Source organism: Oreochromis niloticus, linkage group LG17, assembly GCF_001858045.2.
Source record: "Oreochromis niloticus isolate F11D_XX linkage group LG17, O_niloticus_UMD_NMBU, whole genome shotgun sequence".
NCBI classification, from domain to species: domain Eukaryota; kingdom Metazoa; phylum Chordata; class Actinopteri; order Cichliformes; family Cichlidae; genus Oreochromis; species Oreochromis niloticus.
This window is the reverse complement of record NC_031981.2, coordinates 25,585,670-25,603,245: the sequence shown is the minus strand read 5'-3', so window position 1 is coordinate 25,603,245 and position 17,576 is coordinate 25,585,670. Positions and strand designations below refer to the sequence as shown.

The following is a 17,576-nucleotide window of genomic DNA, read 5'->3' as shown; positions in this document are numbered from 1 at the left end:
ATACAAGTGATAGTAAGGCGTTCCCCATTTCTCTAATTTGTGCCTCCTCATATCCTCTATCCTCTGATGAATTGATCCCTGAATTGAATGATAATTTGAACTGAGGAAGGCTTGTCAGATAATGCATGTATGCAGGATTACAGTGAATCCAGAAAGTATTCACAGTACTTCACTTCTGCAACATTTTGTCATGTAACCTGAGCCTTATTTCAAAATGGATTAAAATAATTTTTCATCTCAAAGTTCTACACACAAATTGAGATTCTTACAAATTTAGTAAAACAAAACAAAACAAAAAAATTCCCCTCTCACCCCTGCGGGCGGTCAATCCTTCAAGCTCGGGTCCTCTACCAGAACCCTGGGAGCTTGAGGGTCCTGTGCAGTATCTTTGCTGTTTCTAGGACTGCACTCTTCTGGACAGAGATCTCCGATGTTGTTCCTGGGATCTGCTGGAGCCACTCGCCTAGCTTGGGAGTGACCGGTTACCACTGGGACCACTGTTACCTTCACCCTCCACATCTTCTCCAGCTCTTCTCTGAGCCCTTGGTATTTCTCAAGTTTCTCGTGTTCTTTCTTCCTGATGTTGCTGTCATTTGGAACCACTAGATCTATCGCTACAGCCGTCTTCTTCTGTTTGTCTACCACCACTGTGTCCGGTTGGTTAGCCACCACCATTTTGTCCGTCTGTATCTGAAAGTTCCACAGGATCTTAGCTCGGTCAATCTCCACCACCCTTGGAGGCGTCTCCCATTTTGACCTCAGGACTTCCAGGTTATACTCGGCACAGATGTTTCTGTATACTATGCCAGCCACTTGGTTATGGCGTTCCATGTATGCCTGCCTGCTAGCATCTTGCACCCTGCTGTTATGTGCTGGATGGTCTCAGGAGCATCTTTACGCAGCCTGGGCCTGGGGTCTTGCCTGGTGTGGTAGACCCCAGCCTCTATGGATCTTGTGCTCAGAGCTTGTTCCTGTGCTGCCATGATTAGTGCCTCTGTGCTGTCTTTCAGTCAAGCTTTGTCCAGCCACTGATAGGATTTCTGGATATCAGCCACCTTGTCTATCTGCTGGTGGTACATACTGTGCAGGGGCCTGTCCATCCATGCCGTCTCTTCCTCCTCTTTCTTGGGTTTCTGCTGCCTGAGGTATTCACTGAGCACGCAGTCTGTTGGGGCCATCTTCCTAATGTATTCATGGATGTTCGTTGTCTCATCCCGGACTGTGGTGCTGACACTCACCAGTCCCCGGCCCCCTTCCTTCCGCTTAGCATAAAGCCTCAGGGAGCTGGACTTGGGGTGAAACCCTCCATGCATGGTCAGGAAGTTCTTGGTCTTGATGTCAGTGGCTTCTATCTCCTCCTTTGGCCAACTTATTATCCCAGCCGGGTACCTGATCATGGGCAGGGCCTAGGTGTTGATAGCCCGGATCTTGTTCTTACCGTTCAGCTGACTCCTCAGGACTTGCCTGACCATCTGCAGGTACTTGGTGGTTGCAGCTTTCCTAGCAGCCTCTTCATGGTTCCCATTCGCCTGTGGGATCCCCAGGTACTTGTAACTGTCCTCTATGTCTGCAACGTTGCCTTCTGGTAGTTCGATTCCCTCAGTTCTGACTACCTTCCCTCTCTTTGTTACCATCCGACTACACTTCTTCAGTCCGAATGACATTCCGATATAATTGCTGTATATCCTGGTGGTGTGGATCAGTGAATCAATGTCTCGTTCACTCTTGGCATACAGCTTGATGTCATCCATGTACAGGAAGTGGCTGACAACTGCTCCATTCCGTAGTCAGTACACGTACAGGGGGTTCAGGCATATACAGAACAGCAGTGGGGACAGAGCATCTCCTTGGTAGATTCCGCACTTGATGGTGATTTGTGCTATGGGCTTGACATTGGCCTCTAGTGTTGTACGCCACATCTCCATTGAGTTCCTGATGAAGGCTCTTAGGGTCCTGTTGATCTTGTATAGGTCTAGGCATTCCAGGATCCAGGTGTGGGGCACTGAGTCATAGGCCTTCTTGTAATCAATCCAGGCATTGCACAGATTGGTCAGCCTAGTCTTGCAGTCTCGTTAGTTACTTATGAAGATAAAAATCTTTTGCCCATCACAGTTTGTGTGTGTGCAATATTAAAAAGGTAAATCTTGTAACATTACACCATGTTCTGATTTTTTTTTAAAGTAATGAACACTTATATTTGAGCAGCAGTGGTTGGGAAATGAATTATTATTGCAGTTGTGCCACATGTCATATTAAACCGGCATTTTAAAATGAGACTGCAAGGCGAGGGTGCTTCACATAGTTCCTGTTGCCTGGACTCCTCCCTACTCATGTCTCTCGAGAGTAACATGTAAGTCAGAAAGATGAGAACTGAAGATGTGGGAAATGAGAAAGGGGGTATGTTTTTACAGCTTTATTGTTGTTAAGAAAAAAAGCCCAAAAGACCCATGGCTGTGTCACTGTGTTCTCAGACAAAGCTCTCAGATAAATTCTCTCAGTTGGTGAAGAGTCGTATTCATCAAACAGACCGTTTCTTCTCTTAGAAGAAATTGAGTATCATTCAGTAAATTTTCTTCCTTACCTTACACTGAGGATCAATTTGAAAATGTTGAACAGCTATCTTGCTGTAGGGACAAAACCTGCTTGAACCACATGATATCTTTAGTCTCACTGCATTGCAACACAAAGAGCAATAGCGCTCTAAATGTTTTGATATATATATATTTTTTTTTTTTAATTTGAAAAAATTATCTCTACAGTACGTCAAATGTTTTTAATGTGGGATTTAAATTGCTGAGTCAGGGTTTCACTCATCCATATTCAGCACAGTTTTGTCAGTCAGTTCTATTTTCAGATTTATTATCATAGAGAAGAACTCTTGTACTGTGACTGCTGTGCAGAAGAGACTCAGGCTGCCAGCACAGCTTAAGTGATGGACGTTTTCATTCCAAGTACTGGAGACCAAGCAAGAGACATTACAGTGGACTGTATGGTAGGCCTTCATTAAAGACAGTTTGAAAATCTTGAATCTGCAGTTCCCAGGCAGAAAACTAATTATTAACATAAATAACGTTGTTAATAATGTTTTGAGAAAAAGGCACCAAACATCCTTTCATCTTAACCATGTGCTGAAGGAGAGAACATAAATATGTTGAGCATATTCTGTTTTGACTTCATAGGGAAATGCAGTTTGCAAACCAAGAAAAGAATATTATTTCCCTTACAGCATCAGTTGTGAACCATTACAAAGTCACTGTCTTGCTATTAAATGACTGAGTATTCAAACTGTACATGAACCAGCAGGTCAGGTTGTGTCCCTGTAAAGAGCCCATGTGTATGCATGTGTGAGCCCTCACGGATGCACCGTGACGCTGCAGGCTTAGAGGGCTTGCATGAACAAAGCCAAGTATCAGGACTGGGCCTGGGGCATCATCCCACAGGGAGAATTTGGCATCTTGGCATTCCTACTTTACCAAAGCCCTGCCAGCACAGGCCCCTCCTTCTGCTGTTGTCAAGAGCAACCGCTGAGAGAGCTGCTGAGTTTGGATCTAAAGTGGACCACGTGGCCCTGGGACCTCTTTCTGCTCCTTCTTGAGCTCCACTGTAAATAGTGCACCTTAAGTTTTCTAATGTGCTTCTATTTATCTCTTATACAATAAACACCAAAAAAACGTAGTAGAAACAGCAGAATCAGTAAAGTCTAAAATCAGTCGGTTTGTAAGTCCTGCTGTTAGACCCAGCTACACACAAACACTACCTTCACTTACAGTTTGAAGTAAGAAGGACACACACACACACACAACAGACAAGACTCAACATGAATGGGAGTTGCTTCATTGCCAAAGCCACCTCAATCACTTCTAATGCTCTTCCTTAGAAAAGCTTTCATGGTAAGTGCTAAAGCACAATCTGCCATGAATTCATTTATTTTACACAACACCATGCATCACAGCATTGATGATATATTACCAAGGTGTAGAGAAAAAAAACAAAAAACAAAACAAAACAAAAACCTAAGACTTCAGTTTCATTCCCATAACACTGGAATGTTTAGGAAAGCACCTACAACACTATCGTCTGATATTCTCACTTCTCTGACTGTCCTGTCAACACACTGTCCCATAATGTAACCAAACCACCAAATGCCAACTTAGTAGTTTACTTCATTCTTAATAAAGACCTTCTTGTTAACCTGACCCCAGATGAAGATCTTTACACACAGACTTAGAATCAGATTTTTGTATCTTTGTTTTAAAGAACACTTTCCTTTACGGTCCCATCAGTTTAGAAAAACCTTTGTATATAAAGTAACTCAAGTTCAGCTGAAATTCATTATACTGGAGACTTGATAGGTCTCTTTCTCAGACTGCATACAGTCTGAACACACCTTGTGAACATACTGTATGCCCCGCCAATGCAGTCCACAAGACCAGAAACTAAAACTCAGTGGGAAAAAGCCAACATCTACACGTGTGTGGCTATTTAGGGAGATTTTGTAAACAGCAAACACACTGCACATTAAAAATGTTTGAGATTTGATACATAACATTGACCCTAAACCATGCTTCAGTTTCAGTGAATGAGAGATAGAGTAAATATTTAGATTGCTGCCAGTGTAACCATACTCCAGTACTCCAACTAGGCACCCGGAACTGTCGACACCTCCCACTCTGAACTGCCTGAGGCCAACTCCATCGACTGCAGCTGACACGCTCGTCTTGGTCTTTCTTTTCAGTTGATTTGAAATTAAACACCAGGAAAGCAGTATTTTATCCCGTCTGCTGATTTATTAGTTGCAGGTTCATGGATGAGCTCTTGCTTTATTCATGTACACATGGGAATTGTCTAATTGTGGCAACAACAGGCCCCACTCAAAGGGTGCAGCAAAGGTTTTCCTCCACAGTAAGCAGTATAGACATGAGCGCTGGTACACCATCAGCATGTTGTGCTTCTGACACTGCTTCGAACCTCTGACATCATAAACTGTAGTTTTAAGAAATGAAATTGATTTGCACTGAGCCAGCAATTCAGTTAGCAATAGTGATCGAGAAATATACATGCAACAGCACACTGAGTTGTGTCACTTCACCTTATGAGACATTAATGAAAACACTGGTATACTTTTATTATTATTGTTATCATTATTATTATTATTGAAACATGCAGGAAATTCTGGTGCCATCTTTATTTACAAGACTCCAGATATGACCTACATTTCACCTCAGTAGTGGAACAATGGCGGGCGTGTTCCCTATTAAAGCCTTCTGTCAGCAGCATCTCTGGTCTATATTTTTTTTGGTTTGTTTGTTTGTTTTAAGTCAGACTGTCCTATCAATCACAAAGGACATCAAACACACTCAGGAACTTGCTTCCGCACTTGCTACTCCAACGTTTATTACACTTGGACTTGTATTAAGTCACATCGTAGTATAATTGTAGATATGTTGATTTATTTGTTGCTTGCATAAATGAGCAACAAATAAATCAACTTTATTTATATATATATATATTTATATATATAAATATATATTTATATTTATAAACATAAATATAAATATAAAAAATAGCAAAAACGACTGCTGCACATTGAGTTTCTTATTTATTCCTTTACGAATGGGTAAAATCCTATTGGAGTGCAGAGCTGTTGCAGCACCTCCTTGCCTCATACAGCAACAACTCCATTCATTTAGATAACCCACACTCCCTCTCTCCCACAAATACATTGACCCAGAGAAGAACAGACCTACAGTTTCTCAGTACAAACATGATCATGCGTGGGAGGAAGGAGTGTTTTTGCCTCTTCCCATCAGAGAGCAATGACTGTACTGTTGAACAGAATCAACCCGTAGTTCAAAAATGGTTCATGGCAACATTTCTGCTTGAATATGTCTAAAATGGATGCTGACAAGTTAGTCTGTATTGTTACAGTAACACAACACTGATAATAATGGAGACACAAATTTCACAAATCTCCAGGCCAGACAAGAACAGCCAGACTTCTTCAAAATGATAGAAAGGCAACATTTACTTAAATAACTACTTGTTACCAAAATATGCAGAAGAGCAGCTCTGAATGTTGAACCTTGACACAGATGGGCTACAGCAATAGAAGTCCATACCGGGTGTCCCCTTCCATTATCTACAAGCAAAATACATGGGTTGACTAAAACTGGATAATAAAAGATTGGAAACATCTTCCCTTATCTGAAGAGTCTCTGTTTCTCCTGCAATATTCAGATGATAGTGTCAGAATCTGGCATAAAGTACATGAAATCATGGATCCATCCCGCCTTGAATTAACTGTTCAACCTAGTGCTGGTGGTGTAATAATGTGGGGTATTTTTTCTAGGCATGTTTTGGGCTCCTTAGTACAAACTGAGTATTTGAATTTAAACACCAAGTACTCTTGATGACCATTTCCATCCCTTTATGACCACAGTGTACTCATCTCCTGGTCAGTACATTGCCATAGTCATATACTGTAGTTACATATGTACTGTGTTTGTATATATGTAACTGTGAGTATATATGATCAATCAACATGGCTGTGACCAACACACATTTCCAGTCTACAAAAACACCTTAAGACCATCTGGAACCATGTTCAATGGTGTGGTCAATAATCACAAACACATAAGGAGCGTAGTTGGAAAGGACAGCTATAAGTTCATGACAGAATGGTTATAATGTTTCACTTAAAAGTTACAAAGTGATTCACAGAACCAAAATAAATTAAAAACTTTGAATAAGAGCGAAGGAAAACAGAAATCTAAAAAGCTGTGGAAGCAGACAGCGTTAATATTCATTCTTGAACTCTTGGATTTGAATGTTTGCAAGATGATTACTGGAAAACATTTTTTAATTGTGTGATTAACTATCAAATTAATTTGATTTACACTATTTCCACACTTCAACCAGTGCAACTGTGGTAGCAGCTGAAGCAGAAAGCCGGGGGCAAAGGAGCAATAGCTGTGATTAATGAAAGGAGATATACTGCTGTCCAATACCCAACAGAAGAAACAAGAATTAAAAGCAGTAATTCATTGTGAAGTTATCTATAGAAACTCTCTTGATAGAAATTTGTGCACATTCTTCCTGTGCATCTAAACATCACATGAAAAACAACACTGAGAAACTCTGGGAAATTGTGGCCAGTGGCCAGCAGGGAGTCTAGAGAGGGCACGATCTCACACGATCATACTTGGACACATTGAATTGACTATATGTATTAGCACTACCAATCTCTATATAGCACCAAAAGTGATCAACTCACAAACATTTGTTTAAATAATAACCAAACTGGTCCTACTTAAAAACAAACATATTGTTACCCATGAGCACACATGTGTGTGTGGGTGTTTGCCTTTAAGCTCAGCAGCTGCTCAGAATTCTCCTCCCCAAGCTGTAATCAGTGTCCTAATGAGTCTCAGCGGCTTTCATGTTGAACAGTGTCAGCCTGGATGTGTGTAATGTTTGATGCCTCGTCTAAAGAGCACATACCTAATTAAAAAAAGCACACACTTATACACACAGAGACACAGTCACTCTCCAAACTAAACATACACACAATGTGGAGACTGCGGTCTGTACTTTGAATAAACATTCGTGTAAAGTTTCACCCAAGAGACTGAGAATGAGCAAAGGAGGGATGGAGAAAGTAAGAGGGGAGCAGGCTGGCGAAAAAGAGCTGCATTATGAATATGTGGGTGTTTGTGCTGAGAAAAACTCTTCTCTCGGGAGAAGAGGAATTGGTTCTCTCCGGCATAAGGAAAAGGAGAAGCAAGGATATCCTAATGATCACTCACCTGTAACACTGCTGCGGTGCCGAGAGACACTTTCTCAGTGATGAGATGTATCATTAGAGGGAAAAGAGACATGGAGAAAAAGCAGGATTGCAAAAAGCATGAGCCACCTTTGATTTTAGTTAGAGCAGTCTGGCCCCCCAGGATGTGTTCTGGTCAAGCTTTGACAGCTGTTGTGGCCGGGAGAAGAGGCATGCACTGGCTTATCCCCCTCTACTCACTAAGAGAACCTCAAACCAAACCTATTCTTCTCTTTCTATCTCTAATCAAGGAGGTGCTTACTCCTCTTTTCAGAAAAATGAAATGTTCTTTTTGTGCTTCAAGATTAATTATCTCATGTGTTAATCCACCACCGGACTGTCTAATTCCCACTGAATATCTCACTAAGTCACTCAAGTCTCTGGCTCTATATTTAGCCCAAGGAATTATGGGAGGAATTAATATACACAGACATGACTTAGTCTTCATTATTTTGGAGATGGAGAGAGAGGTTCATGCATTACAGAGAGAGGGATGGAGAGCAGGAGACAGAGAAGAAAAGACAGTATGAAAACTGGCCTGGTTTCTCGCTCCTATTATGTCCCATTTTTCCCACAATTCTGTTGGGAATTATGCAGTCACAAGGCCAAGGCAATGGCTTTTTAAAGCGCAAAAGAAAGTAACATTTTAAATAACATTAAACCATCCTCAAAATGCACCATAACTAAGAGTCATTAAACAGCCAGATTCTCTGTGAGTGTCACAGACCGTCTTGCCAATTTTCATGGCTATAAAAACCTGGCTGTAGGCAGGTGTGTTTTTGGAGCCTGAGATGACATATGTGAACACAAATTATCAGCTAACATTTGCAGGTTTGGTTTGCAGGTTGCAGCCATAAGCTGTACAAATCATGGTGTAGTTTAGTTTAGTTGGAATAAGTTTCACATACAAACATATTAGACTGTTTGGAGCCCACTCTGGGTTTTATCATTTGTCCGATAATTCCATTAAAAGCTCTCTCAAAGCTCAGATGAGTCACCTGTGTGAAACAGTTTTATACCAATCTGTATAAACACTGTTGGAAGTCAATAGTATTCACTTTAAATAAAATTGGAAGCAAGTGCTGCATGCAGGAGCTGCATTTTATTGCACTCTCACTAGGTACAGTTACTACTGTTACTGTTACAGCTGCTACCTATCAATAATATTCAGTTTGGACAACTGTTAGATTTCTTCCAGATGTATTTAGGCTAATGGTCTGACCTACTTTACAGTGCATACTTTTTTATTGCATATGTTTGCATTTGCATATTAAACAATGTAAATGTACATAATGGCAGAGCTTTACGTTACTAGTTTGTGGCAACAAAATACATTTAAATGGAAATAAAATGCCTTTCAAATTACAATATTGTGAACACAATGAGACAGAGAGACAGCTATTTACCTTGATTTTGATTGGTTCCTGTGTGGCATAATTGATAACAGGCATAATATTATGACAGAATGCCTAATATTGAAGTTGATTTCTGCCAAAACAACCCTGAAGGAGAGCTGTGGTATCTGGCATCAAGATGTTAGTAACAGATCCTTTAAGTCTTGTAATTTGCAAGATTGGGCCTCCATGAATTGGACTTGTTTGTCCAGCACATCCCACAGATGCTTGGTTGGATTGAGATCGACTGGATTGAAGAACAGGTCAATGAATCCGACAATTTGTTCCTCAAATCACTCCTGAATGATTTTTGCTATGGTAGGAGCATTATCCTGTTGAAAGAGGCCACAGCCATCAGGGAATACTGTTTCCATGAAAGGCTGTAATGGTCTGCAGCTATGCTGAGGTAGGTGGTACGTGTCAAAGTAACATCCACAAGGTATATACAAGGTTTTTCAGGAGAAAACCTTGGGTTGCAGCAGATGGCCGTCCCTCCCTGAGCCTGGTTCTGCTCGTCGTTTCTTCTTGTTAAAAGGAAGTTTTTCCTTCCCACTGTCGCCAACGTGCTTGTAGGGCTATATGATTGTTGGGCTTTTCTCTGTTCTCTTTGTATTATTGTAGGGTCTTTACCTCTTAAATTCCCAAAGCACCTTGGAGCAACTGTTGTGGATATTTGGCACTATATAAAAAAACTGAATTGAATTGAACTGAAGCATCACACTGCCTCCACTGGCCATAGTGCATCCTAGTGCCAGGTTTTCAACAGAAGAGCAGAGTCCACTCTGCCATCACAAAAATGGCAGAGAGGGTGTGCGCTAGTGGCCCAGGTCACTTTCTTCCATTGCTCCGTGGTACAGTTCTGACAGTCAGGCCCATTGTTGGTGCTTTTGGCAGTGGACAAGGGTCACCATGGGCTCCTTTACTGGTCTGCAGCCATGCAGCCCCACATGTAACAAACTGGTAAGTACTGTATATTCTGACATCTCTCTATCAGAACCAGCATTACATTTTTAAGCAATTTGAGCTACAGTAGCTCATCTGTTGAATCAGACCACATGGCCGACATTGCTGTCATTGCTTATGTGGATCAATGAGCCTTGGCCACCCATGATCCTGATGCTGGTCAAACACTGTTCGCCAGTCAAAAGATCTTAGTGATATTTGCACCTCTATCAACTTGCATTTTTTGGTATGGGTCTGTGGACTGTACACACCGCCTCACAATTCCACATGCATACTGGGAATGCTGCAGACATGGAGTGGAGCATCAAAAGCCCAGCTCAGAGTAAACAGTGACACCAGATACAATATTTAGTCCTTTAAAGCCAAGCGTATCGTATTTAATACATGTGTTTTGTGAGTTTTTTGAGACTTCTACATCATCAGCGTGACTTTTTTTTTACCCTCAAAAAATTATATAAATTGCATGACACATTTTAATGACTAAATTGCAAAAATATGGCAAATGTAGCAAATGTAATAGAAAAATTGAAATCATATATGCAGAGTAAAAATTAATCTATTTTTATATATATATTGTCTAAAGGTTCAACAAACACTCCATTATCAAAAAATTAAAGATTTCTGGCAGTTATTTCATTGGTTCAGGTTTTAAAGGGTTAGGCACAGAAAGACAGATGGGGTGGTGAGTTGCAGATGTGCAGCAACTGAGGACATACAGCTAACGCCCATATGTGAAACAGACAATTGGATGTGTAAAAGAAAATCAGCTGATCTCCTGTAATAGTGGCTGAGCTTTGCGGCTTGCCTGGAATAATGCTATGCTCAACATATTGTATTGAAATAGTAACATTACTTCAATGTCATTTACAGTTAAAGGTTCCTGGAGCATTAACAAACTTGAATTGAAATGAACTGCAAAGCACATGTGTCATTTTGGGGAGCTGGAAAGATCACCTCCCAATATTTAGAGCAACCCCTGCATACTAAAAATAAAAACATAAAAGAATCTCATTGAATACAGCCACTACATTTTTTGTGATGACTATAACTGCAGTTAAATAACCACGGAGGAGCCAGAAGGAAACGGGATAAGGACAAATGTCTAAATACCAGCTAAGCAGTGAATGTACATGTGAAAACACACCGCATATGCAAACACTGGAGGCTGTACATATCTCAATGTGCAATACTTAATACCTGCTGTTATTAACACACAACCACTGCACTATGAAACATTTTTTTCTGCTGCTGTAACAATGTGATTTTCCCAACTTTGGGACTAATAAAGTTTATTTTATCTTGTAAAGTTGTAGATCTCTGTTTTTGGAGTTTATAGCCCAAGTGTTGTGGCTAGAAATGTACATGAGTCCTAAGAATGATCCAAAAAAAATCCCCCAAAATAGTAACCACAGTCAAAACTGAGAGGTTTATAAATTCATTAATGAAGACATTCAGGCACATCCAGACGGGTTACTTCCCCAAACAAATGGGCCTGATATTAGACAGAAGTGCCAATTTGTTACACTCATGTCTAAAACCAGGCAAACACAAAAGAGGACAGAAAGGTAAATCACGTTTTTATGTATCTTTACTGAGCAGGGAGAACATCCAATGAGGGACATTAAGAATTAATATCTAAAAGTGATCAAGAATGCCAGGAAACCTCACTGTAGAATATTTTTCTTCTTGTGATTAATTATTTTGATATAGTGTATATACATACCACTGTCTTTACTGAGTCTAGTTTCAGTTGCACCATTGCATTCCATGGAATGCAGTCTAATCACTGACCACTTATAGAAAACAAAAAAGTGAAAGTGGATAAACTTTCAGTGTACCTCTGTACCTTTCTCTGTCACAGTTCAAGTTATCAGCTACACTCCTTTAAACAGTTACACCAAGGGTTTTGACAGTTCTAGGTAAAACACTATTTTCTTACTTTGCAACATGGGCTGTTGCAAAGTAACACTTTTACTCGCAAAACTTTTAATATGTTTCTAACCACTGGTGAATTTAGCATTTAGGCATAAATAAACATGATAAGGACCACAGTGAAGAAGACTTGCATTTTTTTTTAAAGACCTTGTTTTTTAGTTGTGGACATTTGCATATATCATGATATAGATCTTGAAATTTATATTACATTTTAAAAGGTTTTGTGTATGCATGGCTGCTACCATAACCAGGTCTTCATTGTGAAAGGCCTTTCAATGTAACCAGCATATCCTGGTTACATTTAAAAAAAAAAAAAAAAGGATTTTCTTTTAGATAAGTTAAACCACAATGCAGAAAAAAAATAAGTCTCCAATACCCAAAATTTATTGGGGAGAATTGCCAGAACCCTTACTCAATGTGTCCCCTAAATGCAGACACCCAAGCCTCCCCCATTTTTCATAATCTGTTTAAACCGACATCAATAATTATCGTCCAGAATGATATGTACTAATATGAAGAACTCTGCTGGCGGCTCCATGTTTGGTCAAATTTATAAAGTTCAAATGTAAAATTTTGTGGATTTTGTGTGCATTAAATGATGCACATCACATCCAGATATCTCCCATTTGATTGGATGGTGTAGCCATTAAAATGTGCTCTCTTTGACATTCAGTTCAACCATCGTATACCATTAATTGCAGACATGGATGTGGCAAGTATTTCTGATAATGATCAATACATGCAAATATTTAAAAACTGACATTACTTTTTATTGTGTTCACCCTTTTGCATGGGAACTGGATCGCCTCAATACAACTATAAATGACACTCGCTCATGCATGACACTGGGTGTGTTACAAGGCTGCCTTGCTGAGACTGGGCCTGATGCCTAATATCCTCTCCTCCTCCTGCCTGACTTTTTCTTCTCTTTCCTCTGCTGATCAGGCCAGTCAACACAACAAGGCTAATTGGGTCATTTAAATGTCAGCATCACTGAGATCTAAAGGACAGAAAAACTCTTTGGTCCTACTTGTGCTGTTACACTCTAAACGTCTCCTCACTTTCCTGCAGGAGGTATTATGGGAATGTTTGTTCCTCTTAAGTCAAGCAAATCTAAACAGGATTCTGTGGTTTCTCTGATATGCTGAGCTGTATGTGACCTGTAAATTTAAACAAATTAGAACTGCATACGCACTTTTACTTTGGGATAAACCAACTCAGATATTTAAACAGTTCTCACGCATGTTCGGATGGAAAAACACAGAGCATTACTTATCGCACCTTTTCTGGCCTTAAATCAAGATTCGTGGAGAGTCTTATGAATGACGCTGCAGCTGAGCATTCTGAGATGTAAATAAATAACTCAACAGCATTTTATAATGTCATCAGAACAGAGGGACGCAGACTTGCACACACACATATTCCTCCCCAACATTAAGAAACACAAGTGCTGAGAGGAAACACATCTTCTGCCATCATTCAGACACAACAGACGTGTAGATGTAGGCGGCTGGGACTGAATAGCTTTTTCAGTGTAGCTTTAACCCTCCCAAACCAGCCAGGCACAGAAAGAAGAGAAGCCGCAATTGTTATTCAGCGACAGCAGGCTGCATTACAAGGTCACACACAGCATTTACCCAAAGGCCTGGATTTCACACACACACACAGACACACACGTATATGTATGTATATAAACACACACACACATATATATATTTATATGTGTGTGTGTGTGTGTGTGCGTGCCAAATTATGGAATAGAGGATAATATTAGTCTTATCTTTGAGTAATTGAACTGAATACTCTAATAACAGACGGAGGACTGGATAACACAAAAGGAAACTGCTTTATCCATAAAAGAGCTCATGCAGCATTGACTTTAAGAACATTTTAAGAATTACTTAATCAGAATATATTAAAGACTCCTCATGTTCACAGACGAATACATAGACAATGCGCTATTTTGTACATGTGTTTTTCTGCTCCAATATCCTGTCTTTCTGTTTTCTCATATTCATTGCTTAGTGATGGTCCTTCTCCTTTGCAGTGTGCAAACTGCGCGCTGCCGGCAGCCACTGATAGGAACCTCCTCACTGAGATCATCCGACACATGCCGCAAGATCCCGGCACGCTCACTTCCATTCTCCTCCCTTTACATGCAGCGTTTAACCACTTAAAATGTGATTCGTTGAATTCCCCCCGCAAATCTTACCATTTTATCAATTTGCTCCAAATAGAACTCCTGCGCCGCGGCCCCTTCGCGCACACCACAGGAGACAAATCAAGCCTGGCGGGGCTGTGAAGGTACAAGATTCCCCGGTGGCTCCTGGCGATGCAACTTCCAGCCGGTGTGCAGTTTGGGTTTGTTGCGGAATTACCGCTTGGAAGAATGCGGTAATTTTGCTTTTGGGGCAGAGATTAAGGAATGAAACGAGGTTTCCCGTGCCGTGCGTGGAGATTGTTCGGTTGTTAAGTGCTGATATGTCGCTTGGCCTAAGGACTGCTGCCTGCTCGTCTCGTCTTCCACATAAGAATGTGCCGCGCATTTCAACTAGTCCACTCGCTATCAACACCCCCGCCCCCCCCCTCTCTCTCTCTCTCTCTCTCTTTCTCTCTCTCTCTTATCCATACACAAACACTCTCACACATGCGCGCAAGGAAGCTTAAATCCAATTCTACATGATGGATGTGAGACATAAACGGGGTGTGTTAAATTATCTAGTCTCATCTGATTCTACACAGAGACACAGAGATGTGGTGGAACATGAAGAAAGTGTGTGTGTGTGTGTGTGTGTGTGTGTGTGTGTGTGTGTGTGTGTGTGTCCATTGTTTCTGAGGCATCAGAACGGGTCAAAGAGCTCAAACAAAAGAGATCAGAACCACGGACAGCGACCGTGACCATTTTAATATAAATATATCAAAGTGTGATGCAGGTGAGCAGCTGTGCTAATAAAGTCAATTTACAAATCTACACCTCCAATTTTTTGAGAAATCGTCATAAAATCTGTAAGATAATTTTAGACACCGTATGTTAGTACACTATGTGTTTAAAGCTGCTTAAGACATTTTATATTATATGTAACTGGGTGCCTTTCCTGCAAAAGGCTAATTATGCCTCCCATTCCAAGATTATAAAGTGTGTTTACTGGGAGGAGATAGTGCGGCATTACGATAGTCATTTGATGAATACTGGCAAAGTCTGTGCAAAGACAATGGCAGTAGTAATCTATGGGTTTTTAATGGCTTCTCCCATTTTTTATGTGTTTCTCAGTTTGCCTTATCAGATTTTTCTTGGCACCTCTTTCAGTTTGATTCCTTCATATAATTTTCTCTGTTTTTATTTCCCTCTTTTGTTCTTTCCCCCACCCTCGTCAGTGTCTGACTGGCATCCTCTGTGCCTCATTACCCTGTTAATCCTCTCTGATACTGATTGTGCACTGTACACTCTGTAAAGGTGAATTACCTGTTTTGCATTTTATTTAGATACAACTCCACACATATATATGAGTATGTTGTGGTTATTTCAGAAGGACCACCTCAATTACAAACAGAATTAACATGTCGTTTTTGTATGTTTGTTGACCTTTCCCACTCTGGGTCATGTATTGGCTGTGTGAGCTGGTAATTGTGAACCCAAAAGGACAGAAGGCAGGAGTCAAACTCAAAATAAGCATTTAATGCTGATAGTCCAAATGTTACAACAAACATGGAAATGAGTAAGTGAATCAAAAACACAAAGAAAAGCGATGAGATACAGATTTGTTGGGGAAGTCAGAGTGGGAAGATATAAGGCTAGGGTTCACAAAGACATAAGGGACGAAGGAACAATAAACAGAGAGAGACATAGATAATATATACTCTCATTATAACAAGGAGAGATAGCTGGGATGCATGGCTCGAAACAGGACACATAATGAGACGGAGGAAGCAAATTCCACACAAGGCCTTTAGACACCTGTAAGGCCTCAGTGTGTCTGAAGAATGGTTGCTGCAACAGACAATGATTGCAAAACCTCCTCTCTAAAGCCAAAATTTAAAGAGGATCTTTCTTTTTATAAATTTATTGGTGGCAGGGTGTGGTTTTGCCTCAGCTAAAGGGGAGGGGTGGAACAGAGGATTTAGGGGGCATTGCTAGGAGACAAAGGAAGGCACAGCTTGCAGCTATTGTCTAATTACTTCTATTCATGTAGTAGTGCACCGGAACTGAGGTGTGCAACATCCACTTGGACTGGCAGCCCGGGAAGCCGCGACAACTGATAACACTGAGTGAACTGTGCATTGTTTAAAAAAATCATTAAAGATAGTGTGTAATGTAATAATAAGTATAACAAAAGTGTTGTGTCTGACTGTCTGTGTTAGGGAACGCACAGTGACACAGAAATACTGTACTGGTGCCCAACACTACCCAACAGCAGAAAAAAATATTGGACTTATACTCTATAACAGCCACTGCAAGCACTGACACAGATGGTGGCAGAGCTCGCCACAATGCACCACAAGCAGATGACTGGAGGCAGCTGGAGGCATGGCACTGCAGGCCTAGGTCACGCAGCACATCCAGGAAGTGGAAAACCTTGGACCTGGCCAGGGCCCACCACTTTGCTTCACCTGGTTACTTTAATCAGGAAGAATATTGTTCCTCACAGAATGACATCCGTGAGGAATGACATCCTCATCCTGGAGGATGTCATCATGTGATCCTCCAGGATGACAGCTAAGCCTTGTCATCCTGGAGGATGACAAGGCTTAGCTGGCCAGCTCTGCTCTAATCCACCTCATAGTTGTCCTGTTGGCTTTAGGTCAGGACTCTGTGCAGGCCAGTCAAGTTCTTCCACACCAAACTCACTTACCCAGGTCTTTATGGGCCTTGCTTTGTCCACTGGTGCTCAGTCATGTTGGAAAAGGAAGGCCCCTCCCCAAACTTTTCACATACAGTTGGGAGCATGAAATTGTCCAAAATGTTTTGGTATGGTGAAAAATTACGTTTCTTTTACTGAAACTAGGAAAGTATGATCTACTATAAATGTCTGTCACTGGTCTCTCAATCTCCTGTTGGAGAGCTGTGAGCTTCTACGAGATGTTATCAATTTTGTGCTCAAAGAGCATAGTCTGAGTACTCACGACCGCTGTGAGCTTCTCCAAGATGTTATCTGTGCTGCATTAGATGAGCACATTTTGAGTATGCACTGTTCTTTTGCTAATCTCAAGGCCACAGGAAGTTTGGAGGTCTCTGGCAATGAACTCTGCAGAAAGTTCTTGACCTCTGTGCACTATGCACCTCAGCATTGCTGACCCTGCTCTGTGATTTTACGTGGCCTACCACTTCATGACTGCTTTGCTGTCGTTCCCAAGTGCTTCCACTTTGTTACTGTAACACAATTGTGTTAGAGACATAATACAACACATACACACACACACACAAGCAGAGCCTGTGTTTGCAGGGAAGTGATGGCTTATTTTCA

The 17,576-nt window shown here is 40.9% G+C and overlaps 1 protein-coding gene across 2 annotated transcripts in view; it reads right to left on the bottom strand.

Annotated features, from left to right (window-relative positions):
- The window catches only part of adcyap1r1b (adenylate cyclase activating polypeptide 1b (pituitary) receptor type I), a 35,110-nt gene extending 20,429 nt beyond the window's left edge, over positions 1-14,681 (bottom strand). For both annotated transcript variants that reach the window (XM_019346486.2, XM_005468266.4), the window contains exon 1: positions 14,327-14,681. The gene's annotated coding sequence lies outside the window, so the exon portion shown is untranslated. The remainder of the gene's footprint in view (positions 1-14,326) is intronic.
- Positions 14,682-17,576: the final 2,895 nt, after the last annotated feature.